General features: G+C 43.7%; 2 pseudogenes; one reads left to right on the forward strand and one right to left on the reverse strand.

The window, feature by feature from the left end:
• Nucleotides 1-1,617: 1,617 nt before the first annotated feature.
• On the reverse strand, nt 1,618-2,626 carry LOC111753682 (mitochondrial dynamics protein MID51-like; annotated as a pseudogene).
• A 13,214-nt stretch (nt 2,627-15,840) lies between these two features.
• Nucleotides 15,841-15,962, forward strand: LOC111753764 (U2 spliceosomal RNA; annotated as a pseudogene).
• The last annotated feature ends 5,972 nt before the right edge of the window (nt 15,963-21,934 follow it).

Genomic DNA, 21,934 nt, shown 5'->3' on the forward strand with positions numbered 1-21,934 from the left:
GCCGGGGCTTCCCAGCCGGGGGAAACTGGACGGAGCTGTGAGGCTCCTCAGGCCCCAAGGGACAGGTGTGGTGCCCAGGCTGCGCTTAATCCTCACCCGGAGCTGGACCAGGGCTCCAGAGCCGCGGGGCAAGAGGGTGGATTTCGGGCGGAGGGAGCCTGAGTGGCCGGGAGCTACCTGGAGTCCCGGCCCCGTCGATCTCCATGGCAACGCGCTAGACGCCAGCTCCTAGGCTGGACCTCACCTAAGTCACTGGCTGGGGCCACCTGGGGCGAGTGCCACACCCTTCGTTCTGGGCTGGAGGGTCCATGCCGCCTCGCTCACAACTGGGTCTTCCGATGCCCGCAGCCTCCCGTGGCAAGTCAGTGGTACCCACTTTCTGCCCTGATGTGAAATGATTCGAAAATGAGTTGCCTGCGCACCCAAGTTTTTAAACCTGCCTTTTGTTCTAAAGGTAGCATAGAGGAGAAATAAAGGCAACTGATAATAAGGTATGTGTCTGCATCCGAAAATGCTTGGCACTACTACGTGGAAGAAAGTCCTGAAGTCGCCAGATGCCTTTGTTTTGGCACCTGAAAGTGGTGACCCCCGATGGAGTCCGATACCTGCAGAGGGGCCGGTGGAGGGCGTGATTTCTCAAACAAACAAACAATTCCTATTAAGTGTTCCTTTGTTTGACACAGGGTCTCTCTATGTAGTTCAAGCAGGCCTTGAGCTCACCTTGTAGCCTAGGCCAGTCTCCAACTCGCAGTGATTCTCCTGCCTCAGTCTCTCAAGAACTGAGATTCCAGGTGGGCACCACCATGCTTGGTCTCTTGCTAAAATTTGACAGGGAGTTTGTTGCATTTCTAGGAAAGTCATTTGGCGTGGAGGCTTTGTTTCTAAGTGTTAAACAGTTTGGTTGCAGCCACAGATAATCATGAATGGATTCTCCTCATGAAAACACACGACTTTCCTAGGTCGTGGGGCTCCACAGAACATCTTTACTGTGTGTAGGACTGGCTTCTGCGTGGGAAAAGGTAGTGTCCCAGCCCTAACCACCTCTAAATCCTGTAATGACTGTGAATCTGTGGGGAGAATGGAAAACCCTGCGTGAAATTCCAGACTGCATTGTAGAGACCAGTTACTGCCTCACTGAGGAGCGCTTGGGCTGTGACCATGCCCAGGTGTGAGGATGGGAGTAGCCAGGCAACCGTGATATAACAAATTGCCTTCTCTGAACTCACCGTGCAGTATTGGTATTTCTATTTTAGGATATTCAAGTTTACCGAGGTTTGTGTGCAGGCTTCCCTGCTAAAGTGAGTCAAACTGAGGTACAAGTGAAGGCTGCCCTTGGAGCCTCCAGGCTGACTCTCTGTTACCTGTGATCACAAGGGTGTTATTTGACTCTGTTTTGGCCAGGCCAGAAGAGAATTTTAGCAAAGTGAGTTCCTTTACTTTTTAGCCAGTTTTCTGGCAGTTGGCTGTCATGAGAAGCATACAGTAATAAGACCCTCTAATTCCAGGAACCTCAGCGCTGGAGACCATGGATAAGTTTGATGTGATTAAGGTCATTGTGGAAGGTACCTTTGGAAAAGCCTATGTGGCTAAAGGGCCTGGCCTTTAATCAGACTGGCCTTTAATCCACTGTGGAACCCAGGCTGGCCCCGAACTTGAGGCGATCCTCCTGTTTCAGCCTCCTGAATACTGGGATTACAGGCATGCGCCAACACCTGCTGTGGCCTTCACCTTCCCTTAGGTCTGCAACAGCATGTCCAGCTCAGACGACAAGCAATAGCGTGTGTATCCCAATCCACCTGCTTCCTTAGGGACGAGTTCTACAAAGAAGTTCACGTTGGGGTTCAGGGCTCCAGGCAGCACTCCAGCCTCTAAGCAGCTGAGGAGTCCCCTCAGAGTCTGCAGGAAATGACTGGCCAACATGTCTGGAGACCAGTCAGCCTCCTCGTGGGCTAAGAGGAGGATGACATCGGTTTGCTGACTGGCAGTGAGGTGGCTCGGGACTTGCTCATGGCCTGGAGAATCTTGGAGCACAGAGATTGGCAGTCTGAGTCTGCCTAGTCTAAAGCCTACCGAATTGCTGTTTCATCTAGCCCCAAAGTCACCACAAACTGTCACACTGGGCTCACTGGTGTGGTCTGGCCACCAAGACAGTGTCACAACAGCAGGCAAATAATAATATTTGTCTGCTTATACTGCACTTCTAGTGTCAGGGCAGGTGGTGGTGGTTGATCACATAGTCCAAGAGGGCTGGCCAGTGCCTCCTTACTGTTTTTTGTTTCCATTTTTGTTTTGTTTTGAGACTGGGTCTCACTATGTAGCTCAAACTAGCTTTAAACTCACTATGCAGCCCAGGTTGGCCTCAAACTCACAGCAACCCTGCAGCCTCAGCCTCCCCAGTGCTGGGATCATAGGCGTGTGCCACCATGCTTGTCATGCCTTCTTAAATATGTCTGCCTCTGTCTTTGGGCAGAGATAGCTGTCTACTACACAGTGGTCCCAGTCACTGATACCAAGAGGAAGAGTACTCTGAGTTCTCATGATAAACCAGGAAGAAGCCAGAGATGTGTATGATAGTGTCCTCACCAGGGGCGTAAGACCACAGGTTTTGCTTCAGCACGAGGAGCATAAGAGCTACAATTATATCATCCTTTACAATAAGAGGTCTCAAAAGTAATGTAGGTGCTAATACAAATCAGATATTGACATTTGGTAAATATCTGCTAACAGCAACAACTATACCGCCCTTAACAGCAAAATACCACAGTCAACTAAATAGATAAGAATTAAAAATCTTAATAATAATAATTAAAATGGAGAAGCTAATGGAAGGGAAAAATGAAACAGAATTGGAAAAGAAAGAGAAAAAAAAAAAAGGAAAATCAGGAAAGAAAAGTAAGATGGAAAAGTTCAACTGAAGAGCCAGGTGTAGGGGCACAGGCCTGTAATCCCAGCACTCGGGACGCTGAGGCAGGAAGGTCACCATGAGTTTGAGGCCAGCCTGGACTACAAAGTGAGCTCAAGGCCAGTCCGAACTGCATAGTGAAACACTCTCAAAAACACAATAAAATAAAATAAATCTAACTAGTGAATGAAAGCTAATAGAATTAGGTAAAAATAACAGAGAAAGATAAGCAAAAGGAAAAGAGAAAAACAATAATAAAAATTAAGAAGTAAGCTCTTTCAGTGGCCCAGTCTGCACTCTGCAAAGCGTATTTCTTTTTTACTTTAGGGCCTTAAATAAATGTAAAACCAAAAAAAAAATTTTAAAAATAAATGTAAAACCTTTTACCTTAAAAAAGGGGGTGGGGTGGGGATTTAGCTTGGTGGCACAGTGCTTTCCTGGCAAGCATGAGGTCCTGAGTTCAATTCCCAGTACCCTAAATAAGTCAATGAAAAGATAGAAAAAATAAAATAAAACAAGCAAATAAACAAAAAATAAAGAAAAAGCAATGAATCCGAAAACTTCCCACGTGTTGGGGTGACTTCTCCTTCCTAAGGCCTGCAGCATTGGAACCTACTAGATACAGGTAGGGATACTGTAGTGACTCTCACTTAGAACCTGTTGTATTTCTCTGCCCCACTTTTGCTGTGCTAATGCTGAGTCATGCTCTGCCTTACCCACTGGGGGCGCTCAAATCAGTGTGGGGTGTCTGCCTTAGGGCACATTGGCTCCAGCAGTTTCCAGTCTTTGTGCCTTGTCTGCATCCATATTTCTGACCAGCTTTATGGCCCATGGCAGTGATGATGAACCTTCTACAGCTTTCAGTAATACAAACATGTGCCGCAGGTTCACCACCACTGGCCTGTGGGCGGTGAGGTGTCTCCTTTGCCCCAGAGGCCCTCTGTCTGTACACCCCAGGAAGTGGCAAGTGTCCAAGCCACGGCATAGCCTTGGTTAAAGTGGTAGATGGAGAAGAAAATGAACCACTGAGTTCTCTGCTGGAAACAGCAAGAGGAGCCAAGCAGTCATCTGTTCCTGACGTCAGCACTTTCTGACCCAGTCTCCTCAGGAAATTACACGATTGGCCTGGCTTTTCACTATGGAGAAGGGACCAGCCATGTCTTCTACAATCCACTCTTGCTGCTGTGTAAGCTTCTCAGGGGATCTGCACTCAGCCTGCCCCTTTTCTGCAACTGTTTTTTTTTTTTTTGGCCGCCTCCCACCCAGTCACTGTGGTAGGGTGACACCAGGAAACCTGAAGTGAAGTTGTTCTGTGATTTCTGATTCCTGGAGTAGCGCAGTTGTAGTCAGTAAATCCTTTCCCCCAACTGTCTGCTGATTGTATCTGCCCTAAGTATGGTGGGCACTGCTGTGAATTTCTCCTCCACCTCCAGCTTGCCATGTGGAAGGAGTCACTTGCAGTGTAAAACCCATCCTATAGTTGCAGCTTACAGTACTGGGAGCTTTTCTTGGGGCTGATGCTGCTGGTCTGTTGTTTTCCCTGGAATTACTGATGCTTTCTGGGCTTCGTTTGTGTTTGTGGAGATCGGACCTTCCCCCTAGGAGCTGGGATTAGTGTTCCATCCTCTTCTTTTCTCTGACCGTGTCTTCAGTTTCTTTATAGTTTCTAGTTTTCTGATCAGTTCTTTCCTGATTTCCAGAATTCTACTTCTTTTTATCCTCTTCACTAGGTTGCTTTCTAGGTGTCTTGAATCCATGTCTTGAAGAGGCTGTGTTTTGCTATTGTTTTTACTCTATTTTTAGTCTCCATTAGCTTTCATATAAGTCTCAGGCATAGTTTATAAGATTATCTTCACTGAAGGATTTTACTGGTTTTCCTAGAAATATGTGTGATTTTTTTTTTTTAGCTGCTTTCTGGCCAAGAGTGGCTATTAACATTCTTTACACCTTTGCCAGTTTCACGGATGAAACATTTAATCACATTTTGTTTTAATTTTTGTCCCTTTGATTTTGAGTGAGTTTGAATCTTTTCCTGTATACTGGCCATTTTTATTTCCTTTATTTTTTGAGCTGCCTATAAATGTGCTTTTTCATTTTACTGTTGGGATGTTTGGCTTTTTTGTTCCCTGCATTAAGTTTCCAGAGTTCTATATATCATAATACAGTCTTTATCTTGCCAATATGTTTTATGTAACTTACGTTTGTCTTTTCACTTTTTTTTCAGTACTGGGGATGAATCCCAGGCCTTTGCAGTCACTGAGCTACATCCCCCAATTTTTTTTTGAAACAAGGTCTTGCTGACTTGCTAAATTACCCTGCTGGCTTAAACTTGCAATCCCTCTGTCTCAGCCTCCCAGAGTACTGAGATTGGAGGTGTGTGCCACCATGCCCATGTTTACTTTTAAAAAATAATTATTTTGATAAATAATATCTCTATATTTATATGATTTTTTTTGAGACAGGGTTTTGCTATGAAGTTCAGGCTATCCTTAAATTCATTATGTAGCCCAGGCTGGCTTCCTGTCTCAGCCTCCCAAGTGCTGGGATTACAAGTGTGTGCCACCACGTGTGGTATAGTTAGGGTGTGCTGGGGATAAACCATGGCAAGAACTGTACCGCTGAGACATATCCCCAGTCCCTGACCATGCAACTTACTTATTTAAATATTTGGATTTTTTGAGATAGGGTCTCACTATGTAGCTCAGGCTGGCTTTCAATTTAGGCCTTAAACTTAAGATCCTTCTACCTCAGCCTCCCTGAGCTGGGTTTATGAGTTTGCCATCGTGTGGGACCCCAGTCATGTAATTCAAGTTGGGGTAAAAACCACTGAGGTTTGACTGGTTGAATAACTTACCCAAGGGTGCTACGGTCTTGGTTACTTTCCTCTCATAGCTGGGACCACACTCAACCCCCAAAATTAAAGAAGGAAAGGTTTATTTAGCTCACAGTCTGTGGAGGTGTCAGTCTGTGATCAGCTGACCCTAAGGCAGGTTGGCATGGCACAGGGGCAGCAGTTCAAGGCAGAAGACAGCAAACGCAGCCAGAGCAGAACACGGGACACACCTCTTTTCCTCTCACACTGTAAGCAGGCTACCACTCCTGGGGTGGTGTGGCACTCACACCATCTCTGTGCCCTCCTCTTGCACAGCTGAGGAGGTTTATAAAGTGAGCACCCTGGCCGTCTGCTGAGTCCCTTCATTAAACTTCTAAACTTCTCAAGTTGACACCAAGTATCAACCCTTACAGATACCTTCACCGTCCTTCCACTCAGGTGGAATGATGCTGATATGGATAATGTTAATCAAACAAAATTGTTAGCTAAGGGAAGCGCAGTGGTAGACTGAACAGTATGCTCTAGGTTCTGGGTTCAAAATCCAGAACAAAAAGAAGAAAGGGCAGAAATAGGGTGTGGTCACTTGCACTGACACAAATGCTTGAAAAGCGTTGTCCTTGGATGATAAGTAGAAAGTACAAATCTAAACAGTGACGTCACAGGAGGCAATGTTTTCTGAAAATGAAAAATATAGTGATCTTAATATCCAGCTTTACTGATCTGATTTATAGGGTATATGACACATTTTCCCTGTTTAGACTTCATTTAGTTCTTTATAGCAGTGGTTGCTGCTGGAATATTGAATTTTTATAAAAAAACTCTTTTCTGTGGAAACTTAGATATTAAAATAACTTCTTTTTCAGATCAAGTTGTAGTGGTGTACCTATAATCTCAGCACTTGAGAGGTTGAGGCAGAAGGATTGTTTGAGCTCCAGGCCAGGTTACATGGTGATTCAAGGCCATAATGAGTTTCCGTTTCAAAAAAACCCCAAAATAAATAAATATACATGTAGATGATACATACATACATACATACATAATTTTCTTTCAGATACCTAGATAGTGATTACAGTGCCACCAATCCAAATCTATTTATTGTCTGTTATCTACAGTATCTGAGACAGGATCTCACTATGTTACCTATTCTGGCCTTGAACTCCTTTAAAATACAGTAAAATATCTCCTGGTCTACTTACTTTCTTGATTATGATTGTCACTGACAAACCATTGAACAGATATGGGACGCCGCTTATAGTAGGAATGTCACTTTCTATCTTTGAGGGGTCAGTTGTAGAAATGACATTGAAACAGTGACCTCTCGGGGAATTCTGTATGGGAGCGAGCGGGAACCATATACCTGAAAACAAATTCCCTTCACCAGACTAATCTGCCTCTTAACACACTTTAGATGTCTGTTCATGAAAAAAAGAAGCTTCAGAGAAAGAAGTGATTCTTCTGGCGAAGATGAAGCATCCCAACATTGTTGCCTCCTTTGTTCAAGGTTAGATTTTCTAATATTCTTAAAGTTTATGATAAAGTACAGATAGTTAAAATACAGACGTAGGTAAAAGGTATGTTCCTGAGAATTGTGTACAAATTAACTTTTGTAAATGGATTCACTTTCCTCGTCATCTTTATCCTCTCTATTGAACTTTTGTACAGTGTTTCTCTTTTGTTTTCTGTTTGTTTGATTGTTTGCTTGCTTGGAACATGGTCTCGCTACGCATAGTCCAGGCTGACCTTGAGCTTGTATACCTCACGCTGGCCTCCAACCCCCAAGTCCTCCTCCTGCCTCAGCTTCCCACCTGCTGGGACAGCAGGTGTTTGCCACCATGCTCCTCCCTTTTCTTGGTGTATTAGATTTGTAGCAACAATAGCTTCCAGCTTTCAGGGACCTACACTAGTACACATCTGTTTCTCCTTCACATTACCTGCCGGCCATGGGTGAGCTGGAATCTGAAGTGTGGGACCCAGGCTGAAGGACGAGCCCAGATATGGACATAATGTCCGGCGAGGGTGAGCAGAGACGACACAGGCTCACACCACCATTCTCATAGGAAGTGTGGTAGAAGGGACCAGCTACACCTGGCCGACACGAGGCCCTGCACATCATGACCGGCTTCTGGGGCCCTGGGGTCTCCTTTTAGGGGTGGTTTCTAGGTTCTTTTTTGTCTTGAACAGTGAATTGGACAAAACAAGCTCAAAAGGTAGCAGGGTTTTACCATCCTCTAAAGGTTAGGAAAGCATCAGGCTCTGTGGAGCGTTTGGGACAGGTAAACCTAAGAAAAAGGACACCAAACAGTGCGAGAGCAGACTACTCTGAAAGTTAGATCCCAGCGGCTCTGAGCTTGGTGGCCAGTCTCCTCTTACCACCCAGCCCTCAAGCTGACATCAGGTGTAGCCATCCTGTCTGAACTGCTCGGCTTCTCCTCCTCTTCTCCTTCTCCTCTTTCTTCTTCTTGTCCTTTTAAAGTAAGTTTATTAGAGTGGTTTTTATAAAGATTTGTTGCAATGTGAGTTATTTGTTGAAGCTGGGTGTGGTGGCACACGCCTGTAAGCCCAGCACTTGAGAGGCTGAGGCAGGAGAATTGCTGTGAGTTTGAGGTCATAGCAAGACCCTGAACTTCATAACAAGACCCTGTCACAAAAAAACAAGCCAAGCCAAACAAAAGTCATTTGTTTGATAGAACTTTCAAGCTGTCTTGTGAAACACACTGAAGTAACCAAAAATATATTTCAAAGCTCACAAAGCTGAAAAAGAGTAAAGATTACATGCAACCAAACAAAACCTACTTCTGCATTTCCTGTTTCTTCCTCAGACCGCTCTGCCTACCCTGCTATTACCAACCATCTTCAGGAAATGCAGCGATTGTTTTGTTTGGAATCTTAAGACTTATTACCTCTCAGCCCTTGGACTAGAATCAAGTGTGCAATCTTAAGACATACCAGAACACATAATCTTTAAAAAGAAAGTCTTACAGATACATTAATTGAAAAGTTACCATCAAAATTACAATTCTGAAGTCTCCCCTTTTTGCCAAATGATGAGAATGGAAGCCGAGATGCTAGCCAAACAACCTATTAGGTGATGTGAATTTGCATGCAATAAATGTATTTCAAAAACCTGCTCACTCATGAGTCAAATATCAACCTAGTGCAGTGTAACTGCTTTGTAAAGTTAGTCTTCTGAAACATAAAAAGCATCGTTACATATTTGACTGCCTTTTTAAGGAAGACACATTTGTTCCCCTAGAGAACTATAGATCCTTCGTGTAATTTTCTACATAAAAAGGCAGATCAGGGGAACAGCTTTGTATACAAGGGATTTGCTAGTTAGGGAGAATGTTCTTGAGCTCTTGTGAGAAGTTTTGTGTGAGGCTTTGAGATCTGTTGTATGCATGTGTCCTGGAATTCTGCAGTTAAAGAGTGGTGCTCACCCTCCCAGTCAGCCTGCCACACCCTAATCTCCTGCCTCATTACAGCCCTTGCCTAACAGGTGCAGTGAAATCTTGGATTTGATCCCCAGCACCACACACACAGAATGAGGACAGTAAAATGAATTTTGGGGCTCTGTCTCTTTTGCTCCTCTGCATGTGGCACATATTAGCTGCTCAACCAGTGCATGGACCGGACCACTTTAACAGACTGGAGTACCTTGTCTTTGAACCATGCACGATAGACTCTGGGGGACAGTTTACACTGAGCACTGTTACAAAACTGAGGTCATGTTTGCAGTGTTAACAACCTCTGCTGAGTTTGTTTGTATTGTACATTTACATGTTCTTATGACTGCTTTTTTATTTTTAAAGTAGACCTTCCTTTGTTTAGGAAAACTAGAGCTGTTGTGACGCCTGTGAATTTGGTTGGCAGATTGTTGATACTGGAAACATGAGTTTATTCAGAAGCCTCAAAGAATTTTCTGGTACCTGACTTGAGAAAGTGTAAATACAGGCTTTATTGACCCAAAGCTGCTCTGAACATAGGAAATAAAGCTGTAGCTGGGCAAATGGCCTATTTCTGTAATTCTAGCTCTCTGGAAGCTAAGGTAGGAGAATCACCATGAGTTTGAGGCCAGTCTAAACTCCATAGTGAATTCAAGTCAGGCTGAACCATAGGAGACCCTGTCACAACTCAACCAACCAAACAACCAAAACCCAAACTCTAATGTTCATGTATGCACGTATGGAAGCCATAAAAATTTTTTATGGGTTTGAGGTAACAACAATTAAAAAAGGAGAATCCAGTGATATTTTTCTCTTTTTTTTTTGTACCGGGGATCACACTCAACCTTGGGCTTGCCAGGCAGGTGCATATGCCACTGAGCTACATCCCTGGCCTTCTAGTGATATTTTTCTAGGGCTAAATTAATTCCATTTAAATTCCTTAACAGTTTCTTATGTGCTAGGCATATTCTGGGTCTTAGAGATCTATCAGTGAATAAAATAGACCAAAACCCCTGAACTGTTGTATTTATTTTCTCTTGATGCATATCAAATAACAATACAATTAATGTAAAGCACCTATTTGTTCTCTTTACCTCCAGCTCCCCTCCATCCCTTTCCATTCCTCGTAGAGATCCCTATCCGTTCTCCTCTTGGTCTGGGAAGCTTACGTTTGTAATCCCATGGACACATTGGAATTCTAGCGAGGTAATTCCAGTCTACCGCTCCCAGTGCAACCCACAGTGATAATAAAGACACTAACACATATTTATAATTATGGGCGGCCAAGGGGTCCTAAGTCTGGCCAGGATGAAGGCTCATTGGAACAAAGGCCTCAATCCAGGGCCTAACCTGGGTTTTATTAATTTGTGAAGAAGGAAGTGGTTTGAGGATGAGTGACTGTGAGAACAGTGGGAAACGTGTGAGTGCTGTGAGCTGGGCTGTGTAGGAGGCCTGAAAGCACCCTGCAAAATGCAGTGAGAAGGATGTGCAGAAAGATGAAACTGCATAACACAATTGCAGAAGCATTAATGTTTACACAGTGGGGCTTCAGCTCTGATGCGCCCTGGGAAGCCATAGCCTCTTATCTCGAGGCTCAAACCCACTTGACAGCCCTGGAGTGATGGCTCTGCATCCCAACCAGCTCAGAGATGTCTAGGGAGACACTGGGGTGCAGAAACAGTGGCTGCTGCCTGGCTTCAAAGATTAGCCATCAGCACCTCAGCCAGCCCTATTTACATGGTTTAGAGCCAATCGGAGGGAAAAGGAAACGGCTTAGCCAGTGCTGTATGTATCAACACTTGGAGCTAGGGCTGGGTTCAGCCAAAGTAGGGGGAGTCCTTCAGGTGGTCCTCCACACTTCCACCCTCCTTCTCCCCCTCTTTCTTTTCTCGGATGTTCATTTGAGCAGCTCAGAATTCTGGTCTTGCCTTAGCAGGCATGTCCGCTCTGGGTCTCAATGCAATTGAAATCAAAGCGTCAGCCAGGACGCTTGTCTGTTCTGTGGTTTGTGGTCTTCTCTCGAGTTTATTTATGTGGATAGCGGGATTCATTTATTTGCAGGACTCAGTTGCACTTATTTGCTGGATGCTGACTAGGAGCTGCTCTCTGCCTTGAGCAGTGAACCTCTGTGCCTGCCAATGGCCTCTTAATGAAGTCGGGGACCTCTCACTTCCTTCGCCTCTCTAGACCCAGACTTAAAGGCTCATGTGATTAACTTAGGCCCATTTGGATACTTATATTATTATTATTTACTCGAAACCAATTGACTAAGTCTGGCATGCCGGCACACGTTTGTAAACCCAGCATTTTGGGAGGCTGAGGCAGGAGAATTGCAAGTTCAAGCCTAACATAGGTAGTTTCGGAATTTAGCAAGACCCTGTCTCAAAATTTTAAAAAAGGGGAAGGTAGGTAGGGGTAGGGGTATAGCTTAGTACAAAGCGCTGGGGTTTAATCTTCCATATCACCACCACCAAAACAAAACCAGAAAACAGCTGTTTAGTAAATTTAATGCACCAGCAAAACCCTTTTGCTCTGTTGCATAATGTAATGGTCCTGCCCTCACTCAAGGGGAGAGAGTTATAAAAGCCAGTTTTCCAGCTGTGGAGCTTACATTCTTGGTGGGGATGGGGCAAGAAGGAAGAAAGATGGAAACATAATTAAATTACTAACTACATTATTCAGTATGTTAAAGACGGTAAATGCTTCATATTCAGTAATGGAATGGGGTGAGGTAGAGGGGGTGCAGTTTTATATAGGTGGCCTCATCATGACGGTGACATTGTAGCAGAGACTCGGAGGAAAATGAAAGTGTTATGCAAAAGAAGAAACAACGGTTTGTGAATTAGGACCAAGAGCAGGTACTGTCGGGTTGCAGAAGCCACTTCACAGTTGACATAAGCTACTTGAAATAAAAAGGTAGCATAACAGCCAGGTATGGTGGTGCAATTGGGAGGCTGAGGCAGGAGGATCGCTGTGAGTTTGAGGCTTAACTACATAGTGAGACTCTGTCTCACTCAATGGCATATGTGCCTGCCTGGCAAGCACAAGGTCTAGAGTTCAATTCCTGGTACAAAAAAAAAAAAAAAAAGGCAGCAAACAAATTCCAGCATTTAAGTGACTATGCAATAACTGTAGAGGAAAATATTAGAAACTTAAACAACTGCTTATCTACCTCTTTTTCCGTGCTTGTTTTGTGTTCCGTAAGTATTTTTACGAATCCATCCAACAAACCATACTTAAATCTCTTTCATGTGCTTGGTGCAGGGAACACTGGACATAAAACAATAACATAATGGACTTTGTCTCTGCAGAGCTGATATGCTAGTGAGGGAAAGAACAAGGTAGCGGAAGCTCTTTGTGCTAAAGAGTTTCTAACTGGTGATTGGATGGTTAACGATGAAAGCTAGTTAAAGTAGGAAACCATGTCCTAGTCTGTTTGGCTGCCATCACAAACTATTGGGTAGCTTTTTAAAAACATGTATCAGTCATACAGATTAATGGATGTCATTCTGGCAGATTCATACATCCATAGAAATGGTCAGACTCAGGGAAGAACACTGCCAGCCTGAATTTGGGGGTTCTGGGAGAGACGTCCTGTGGTAACTCCAAAGGAGAGGCCAAGTCTAGTTTACTGAGCTGGGCTTTTATAGATAGGGTTGGCAGGGGGGCTGGTGGGACAGGCTTAGGTGTGTAACACAAGAGAAGGGTGAGATTAAGAATAGCTGAGTATCTGGCCTTACAGCGCTGTGACCTAGCAAGTGGGGAGGTGTGTCCTGTCCTAGCAGAGTAGGCACTGACCTGGGTCAAGGGCTGCAGGATGAAGGAATGGGCCGTGATTATTTTTGGAGCTCAGGAACTTGGGCAGCTGAGGACAAACAGGAGTCAGACCTGTCACACAGTTTGATGGCTTTCATGCACAACCTCATCTTGCCTCAGGGAGCACTTTTTGGGGGATAGGAGATTAGAGTCTGCCACCACACTGGGGCTGAAGAGGGTCCCAGAGCTAAGGTAAGGAACTGAACCTGCCCTAAAGACAGAATGGGCTCCCAGGTTCACTGAACTGTCATAGTAAAAGAATTTTCTGGACGTGTAAGTTAGAGGCTCCGAAAAAAAATTTTAGCACAACTCAGAGAAATAGGGTGGGGGCCCTCGAGAGTGAGACACATTATTTTCTGAAATGAGAAACATTTATTCTGCTTTCCAGGGAGTGGGAACCCCCCAGAAAAGGCCATCCATCCCCACAATGGTACTAGCCCATTTTACAGGTATGATCCCAGGTATTCTATTTTTAAAGATGGATAATTTAAGCAAGCTTTGAATTCTCTTAGTCTGTTCCTTTATCTTAGGATCAGACTCCTGCTTCTTACTTTTCTTAAGTAAGCCAATTTATGGACTTTCAGTATACCTGAGGTGTGTTGGGTCTGTTAGGGAAGGAGCCTAAATTTAACCAAGAAAATGCTGCTGTGAATCAGCCTGGGTAATGTCAGCTGGGGTCCAGAAGTTGCACTCTTCTTAAAAGTACAATTTTAAGCTATGATTTCTTTGTCTTCTTTCTACCTATCTTTTATTTCTATCCTACTTCAACCTCGGGTCTTCACAATGAGCTGCATTTCCCAGCCCTTTTTGGTTTTGAGACAGGGTCTCGATAAGTTACTAAACTGCCCGAGTTTGGGCAGTTTAGTACTTCTGACCTGCCTGCCTCAACCTTCCAGAGTGCTAGGATTCCAGGTGTGCTAGCCCTGAGTAGTTTTTCCTCAGTAGACATGCATTGTCTATAGTTTTGAAATCCAAGAAGTCCAAGATCAAGGTACTGGCAGATTTAGAGCCTGGAAAGAGTTCACTTTCTGGTGCCCTTTGGAGTCCTCAGTTAGCAGAAGGGGAGAGGGGTTTGTCTTGTCAAATACTAGAGCAGTACTGAGGTAGGTGAGATCCCAGGGAAAAGAATGCAACAGGGCAGACATTTATCACAGGGCAGGCAGGCTGAGGAAAGAGCTGCGTCTGTACTGTTCCCTATGCATGCCCTTAGCACCTATTTACATTCTTCTACTCTGGCCTTACCAGCACATGTGTGGTTTGTTACAGCTGAGTCATGGTTACCTAAACGTCTGCACCTGTGCTACACAGTGGGTTTGTGTCCTGAATATGTCCTCAGGCGACCTGAGACCTGAGCCTTGAAGCCAGTGCCCCCTACAGGCCTCTTTATGTCTTGTTTTTTGAGACAGGATCTCACTGAGTAGCCCAGGCTGGCCTTGAACTTGTTTGGCCTTTTTTATAAGCACACACACAACCTATTCATGAGTGATGAGGGCTTCACTCTCGCTGGCTACTCACATCCCCAAAACCTTATATCTTAATAAGTTACTTTGGGAAGTTAGGATTTCAATATATAAACTTTTAAGAGGTACAAATTTAGACCACAACAACCCTATTTTTACATGAAACTAATATGATCATTTGCCAAACTTCAATGCAAGGCTGAGGCTTTGTCTTTTTATTCTTCCTTTCATAAGCTATAGCCCTTGTTTAGAATTCCCAGTTTCATTATTCCCAGTGTGTCATGGCTGGGGCCTGAAGAGGTACTTTGGCAGGGAAGATCCCCAGGGAAAAGAATGCACACAGAGCAGACATTTGTTCAAAAGACACACAGCAGCAAAGAGCAGCTGTGTCTGTGCGGTTATTTCTTATACATGCTGTTATCTATTTATATGCTTCTGTGCTGGCCCAAGCAGTGCGCGCATGGTTTGCTACAGCTAAGCCACGTTACATAAACCTATCCTGAGTTGCATCTGCTCTAGGCAGCAGGTTCACATCCATAACATGTCCTCAGATGACCTGAGACCTGAGTTTTGACACTGCAGTGTCCCCCACACAGGATTCTGGAGTGCTGTGGGCTCTTTCTGCAGATTTTTTGGGGTCCTGAACAAAGAAGTGAACAAAAGATGTGAAAAAAATTGTGACATTTTACATTCATTAAAGGTAGGAAAAGAAGTGTACTCTGCCGAGTGAGAGCCTGCCACTGAGAGAGAGCACGGTGGTAATGAGGTTAACGGTGGCCATCTTTTATCCCCTCTCCCCCACTGATGTCAGTTTAGGTCGTCCTATCAAAAACCTGCTTGATCTCATGCAGAACTGAAGATGCAGTTTTCTGATTGGTCCCAGGTGCAGGGCTTAGGCATGTGTTCTGGGTCTCCATGATTAGCAGGTCACTTCCGCTTGCCCAGCTGGCTGGCCATACTCTAATCTCCTGCCTCAGCAGCTATGTGGAAGACCGAGGTAGAGAGATTGCAAGTTTGAGCCCAGCCTGGGCCATTTAGCAAATTAACGAGAGCCTGTCTCAAAATAAAATATGACTGAGAATGTAGCTCAGTGCTGAGGCCCTGGGTTTAATGAGCAGTACTGGGGAAAAAAGAATTTCCACGTGGAATGTGAATTTATTGAGCAATTTGTGTTTATAATTCACTTAGAGCTTCTAGTTATGTTGTATCTGTCTCAGTTAATACTGAGATCAATGCTTTTGTTTTATTTTTACCTTTTAGATACTCACTTGTACTGAACCCTACAAAACAATTCAGTGTAGTTCTTAAATTGTCATTTTGTTGAACTAATCACATTTTTCTTCTTTTATTTATATTTTATCAGTTTATGTGATAAATACATTGATAATGGCTTCTAGGCTTTTTGGCTGAGATCGAATATACTATCTGTCCTTATCAGTTTAATCTCTGATGCATTCATTCTCTTGTAGCAGGAAGTGCCCCCCCCTCCCGTTGCCCAGGTACCCTCCAGTTTACTGTGGTCCCTGTCACTTCTGTTTCCTAGAAATCACTGATCATTATTATGCATGCCTGGTCACTGTGATGTGCATTGTAGGAACCACTGCCAAATTCTCTGCTTCTTGCTTGCAAACTCCATTGAAACCTCCCTCCCTGAGCCTTTGGGGCCTAATATTTTTTCCCTTGAGGTCAGTGCCCATCAACATCCAGGGCAAGCATGCACCTCATCCTGGCGCTGCAAAAAGAAAGAAAGATAGATGAAAGAAAGGAGGAAAGAACCTAAGTGGCAAAGTAGGATCAGAGCTCAGTTCTTTTTAATTTTTTTATGGTGGTACTGGATACTGAACCCAGGCCCTTTGCACTGAGTTACAGCCCCAGCCCCTTTCTATTTTGAGATAGAGCCACTAAGTTGCTAAATTACCAAGGCTTGGACTTGAACTCGTGATACTCCAGCCTCAGCTTCCCTGAGTGTTGGAATTTCAGGCATAGGCCACCATACTGGCCCCGGTCCATCTTGATGGTATAGGCAGAATATTTAACTATTATGTTCTGCATTTTTGTGTTACATTTCCTTTCTTTCTAAAGCAAAAGGCAAATTATTGATAAATATTTGAAATCCTTCCAGTACCAAAGGATGCTTTTGCTTCCAGAGAGCAATGGGCTGTTTATTGTAATGGAAAACTGTGATGGGATCTCATGAAAAGGATCCACAGGCAGCGAAGAGTATTGTTTGGTGAAGATCAGGTAAGAACTTCTCATTTGCTTTTTAATTTATATGTGTGGGGGGTTATTACATTTAGAATGTCATACATAGTAGACTTTATATGAAGCACCGCTTTTGGTAGAAAAATTCAACCCAAAATAGTGGCTCGGTATTCTTGGTAGATTTAGTCTAGAGTAACTTTGCAGTTGAATTGAAATTGAGACTTTCTTTCGCTCCTTCCATTCCTCTCTCTGGCCAGGCCCACAGGGTTGCAGTACTGAGCTTCATCCCCAATGTTTTCATTTTGAGGGGAGGCCTTGGTAAATTGACCATGTATGCCTCAAGCTAGTAATTCTCCTGCTTCAGCCTCCTAAGTGGCTGGGATTATGGGCATGTGTCCCCAGGCCTGGCTGAGACTTTTTCTTAAAACAAAACAAAACAGGATACTCTCCATGTGAAGCTTATGTAGAAGGCCTCTGAAATAAATCTTCATGCTAAAAAACATCTGAATATGTATATTCTTTAGCCCTTTTAAATGTAACATATTTAGAGCATCACAATTTTTTCTTTTACTATTTTTAACCCGTTATCAAACAGCTGTCCACTTGGCCAAGGAGGATAACCGATCTTCTTAGCAATGCCTACTTAATTTCATTGGTCATTTTGTTATTATTTGTGGTGCTTGGGGTGGATCCAGGGCCCTGGGTGGGCCGGGCAGGTGCTGCGCCCCTCACCTGCTTCACAGGTGAGGAGTAACAGCCTCGGCCCCCGTTTTCTCTTCACGTGAACATACTTTCCCTCTATATTCCAAGCCTCCCCTGGGCCCCTCAGGGAGCTGTGCACAGGTGTGACGAAGGGGTGCACCATCTCCTCTCCATAGGAAGCACATAGGAATGGCTTGCTCGCTTTCTTTTGGCCATTTGTGTCTCTCTTCTAGATTGGCATTTAAAAACATCGTGCCATATAATTTCCTCCTAGAGTTGAAATTACTCACCTGTAGGTGAGGCACTTGGGAGGTCGAGGCAGGAGGATCTCCACGAGTTCAAGGCCAGCCTGAACTACATAATGAGACCTTGCTGTCTCAAAAATCCAAACCAAAACAAGTTGAGTATTTTGAATGTGTGATCGATCAAGGAGTCAGTATCTCTAAGGTCTATAACATTGATCAATCATTCTTCCTAAATGCATGGGTTATATATTCAAATCCATATTTACAGAAACCCTCCATATTTTCTGCCTAGGTATTAGTTTGCTGCGTTTTACAAAAATGCTTTTCATGACAATTGTTTTTCCTTTTTTTGTTCTTTTGAGACAGGATCTGGCTATGTAGTTGACTGGTCTTGAACTCACTATGTAGCCCAAGCTGGTCTTGAACTCACAGTGATCCTCCTGCCTCAGCCACCCGAGTGCTGGACTTACACATGTGCACCACCAAGGCTGGCAAACTCCTATTTCTAACTATTAAAATATTTATTAGCATATATTTGTGGTTCATAGTGATTACATTCATTATGGGGAGTTGGTACACATACAAAATATTAGAAAAAAGGAGGGAAAAAAAGGTACAAGCTCACCAGTCAGGACAGGTTTATTTCAAAACAGGCACTGCCCTGACACTCAGATCAGAGTTGTGACCCTCGAATAGGCTATAAGGTCTTTCACACAGTCATGAGAGTAAAGGGGTCTGCGAAAGGGAGCGATCAGGGTGAGACCTTAGTAGGGAGAGTGCAGTGAAAAAGAGGTGTGGCTCCTGCCAGGGACGAGGCTTGAGAGCCACAGAGAGTGGCAGTTGCCCACCAGGAGCAGGGCTGAAAGATGGTGGGCGTGGCCGTCCTTCAGCCCTGAGCTTATTATCCCACGATTACGTGTGTGTCTTTCCTTCTATCTTGGTTTCCTTCCTGCAATTTCTTTAGCTTGCAGGTTGTCTTAGGTACTTTCTCATTGAGACAAAATACTCGACACCCACAAGTTAGAAGACAAAGATTTATTTCACTTCAGTTCATAGTAGGTTATTCCGCCTATGAGCACATGAGGTGTTGGGGGGACACCTAGGTAGAAGCCTTAACACAGACTTTCTGCATTGTTTTCCAGTTTTACATAGCGCAATTGGTGACAATTGAATTACTATGAGGAAGAGACCCACAGGAACAAATAAATATACAGTACATTGACAGGCATTGATTGAGAAAAAAAAAATATACAGTACAACTTTAAAAAATGTATGTATATATAATATTTGAAGTACTAAGATCATACCTTTGCACAATTTATTAATAACTAAACAGTTTTTATTGATTTAAAATAGTAGATTTAGGCCAGGCATGATGGCACACTCCTTAATCCCAGCACACAGAGGCAGACGCAAAGGTAGCCACAGGAGGATCACTGTGAGTTCAAAGCCAGCCTGGGCTACATGGTGAGACCCTATCTCGAAAAACCAAAAAAAAAAAAAAAAAAAAAAAAGTAGATTTTACTTTTTTTCTGGTTTACTTTAAAGTCAGGGCCTTCACACTGAGCTACATTCTCAGCCCTTTTAAAAATCCATTTATTTTTATTTTGACACAGGGTCTCACTAAGTTGCTGAGTTGCCCAGGCTGGGATGGAACTTGTGATCCTTCTGACTCAGCCTCCCAGACTTATTACAGTTTCTAACAACTTTATAAATTCTCCACTTCTCCCTGTCTCACACTCTTTTTGGGACCTTCTGTTTCATGAGGAGGAAGCCTAAGTGGTATCAGGGTTATCAGGGTTATAGGAATCATAGACAAGCACTGTCCTTGCAGTTGGCACCTGGTGTTAAATAAGGAAATAGAAAATCCTGAATGGCCTCCATGTCTCCCTTACTTCTGTTTATTTTTTTCTGCATGTGGGATTACCTTTTATATTAATGATATTTGGACTGCCCTTCTGCAGGGGAGTGCAGCCTCACACCATCCAGGTGCCTCTTGCACAGGCTCAGGATGTTTACAAAGTGAGGACCCTGGTCCCCTGCTGAGTCACTTAGTTAAACTTCTGAACTTCTCAAGTTGACACAGTGACTCAGCCATTACAACATCCTGGGGCAAACAGCAGTCCCAGGACATGTCCTTTACACTCTAGAACTGAACTGCTGAATTGCTTAGTTAAGCCTCTAGACTTCTCCAGAGAAAATGTATCAAGCATTACAATCTCTATCTGTCTATCTTTATCTATCACTTACCATCTTTATGTCACTGCCAGTGCTTGTCAAGCGGAATCTTGCCCAGCTCTCTGTTATTTCTGCAAGAGTAGCCCACAAAAATATTCAAATGAGTATATTTATTATTGACAGTTGGGCCGAATTGGGAGAGCAGGCTACCCTGCACGTCCTGAAAACACTGCACTCAGTACAAGAATAGAACAAAAACCCAGAACGTATGCATACCGGGTCTAACCAAGCTTGGTCCACACGCTAGAAGCATGAATCCTTCTTGGCCTCACACCTAGTGTATGTGTGTGGGAAAATCAGTGGCGATTTACAGTTTCAAAATGAAGAAGTTTAGAGAAATAAAATACGCTTCTTTTTAAAATCCACTTCTTATAAATCTATTTCTATCTTTCAATATTTATTTTTTAATTCTTTTTGGTACCAGGGATGGAACTCATGACCTTGCACTTGCCAGGCAGGCACTTACGCCGCTGAGCTAAATCCCTGGCCCTTCAATATTCTTTTCTAAACAAGACAGAACATGAAAACTCTTTATGTGCTGAGACATGAAAACTTCAACCTCCTCCATCCTCGTCTCTCTCTCTCAGAATTAAACCCAGAGCCTCTCCCATGCTAAGCGTGTCCTCTACCACTCAGTGGTACCCCAGCCCACTACACCTCTGTTTGTTCTGGCTCTTTAATGACTTCTCCTGTATTTCACATTTTCTTTCATCTTTTAGATTTAGTTATGCTTTTTGTTCTATAAAGTAACATCTTTAATCATACATCAGTGTCTACTAGTGGTCTGGGGTGTCAGTAATATGCTTGAGGTTCTGTGTCCAGTGACCAACACACATACACACGCATACACATGTGTACACACACTCTCAAACATTACTAACTCTGAGATAGTATGCAATGAATCACATTGCAAGTACATTTTGCAAATATTTATTGAGAACGAGATACTGCATTCATCACTTGATATAACTTTGGTTCTGCCAAGAATGTTGATTGTAATATATCTTTCATTTGTGTTTTTTGTTTTGTGTTGTGTTGTTTTGTGTTACTGTATGGCCCAGAACTGATGGCAATCCTCCTGCCTCAACTGCTCAAGTGCTAGGATTACAGGCAGGTAATCCTTGCCAGACTACAATGTACCTTTTGAAATCAACCATGTTTACCTTATGATTCCAGCCTCCCTCCTTCAAGCTGCCAAAAATTTCATCATCTCTACATTTTTGTTAGGCACATGTAGTTGAACTAAATGGTGAGCCATGAGACTGTAGCAAAGTGTGTGTATCTTTTGTCTGCTACTGGAAGTTGCTTGGCAAACTACAAACGGTTTTTATTGTACTTCTTAGAAGTGATGATATACCTGAAAGCGCTTGCAAAAACTGATTAACCTACACAAAGTAAAACTATACACATGTGAGGTACTACACAGGCGAGAACTGTGGAGTTTCCCTTCCATGTAAACTCTTGTGTTCCCTAGGGATATTTGGTCTCTTGGCTGTGTCTTATATGAACTCTGCACACTCAAGCATCCTGTAAGTATGTTAACCATGAAACTCATCTTGAATAATTTATTTACTTAATTTATTTTTGTTTGTTTTTTTGAGACAAGGTCTCTGTGTGGTCCAGGCTGGCCTCAAACTCATGGAGATCCTCCTGTCTCAGCCTCTTGAGTACTGGGTTTACAGGCATACAATAACTACATCTGGCATCTTGAATTATTTAAATCACATAAGATATTTCTGGAAGAAAAACATTAACTTTCCGGTTCTAGTAGAGTGCTTAAACTTGTATGGAGCCAAGCATGGGTGGAGACAGCCTGTTTTCAGTAACTGCCTGGTCTTGGGGTGGGGAAGGGTGGAGAGCAGCATTGCAGGGCGCATCACACCGTGTCTGACTGCAGCATCAACATTATTTTGCTTCTGGAACATGTGGTGCTTCGGGTTAGCTTTTCTCTGACTTAGTGTGATGGCTCTGCGCCTTCAGTTTGAGGGGCCAAACCTGCCCCAGCTGCTACTGACATCTGCCTAGTGCGCACCGCACCCCGCCGCCCTTCCATCAGCTCGGTGCTGAAGAGGCCCTTTCTGGAGAGACTGATT

The sequence above is a fragment of the Cavia porcellus genome, unplaced genomic scaffold (assembly GCF_034190915.1).
Source record: "Cavia porcellus strain 051 isolate PalLab524CR breed Dunkin Hartley unplaced genomic scaffold, mCavPor4.1 scaffold_21, whole genome shotgun sequence".
Classification (NCBI taxonomy): Eukaryota; Metazoa; Chordata; class Mammalia; order Rodentia; family Caviidae; genus Cavia; species Cavia porcellus.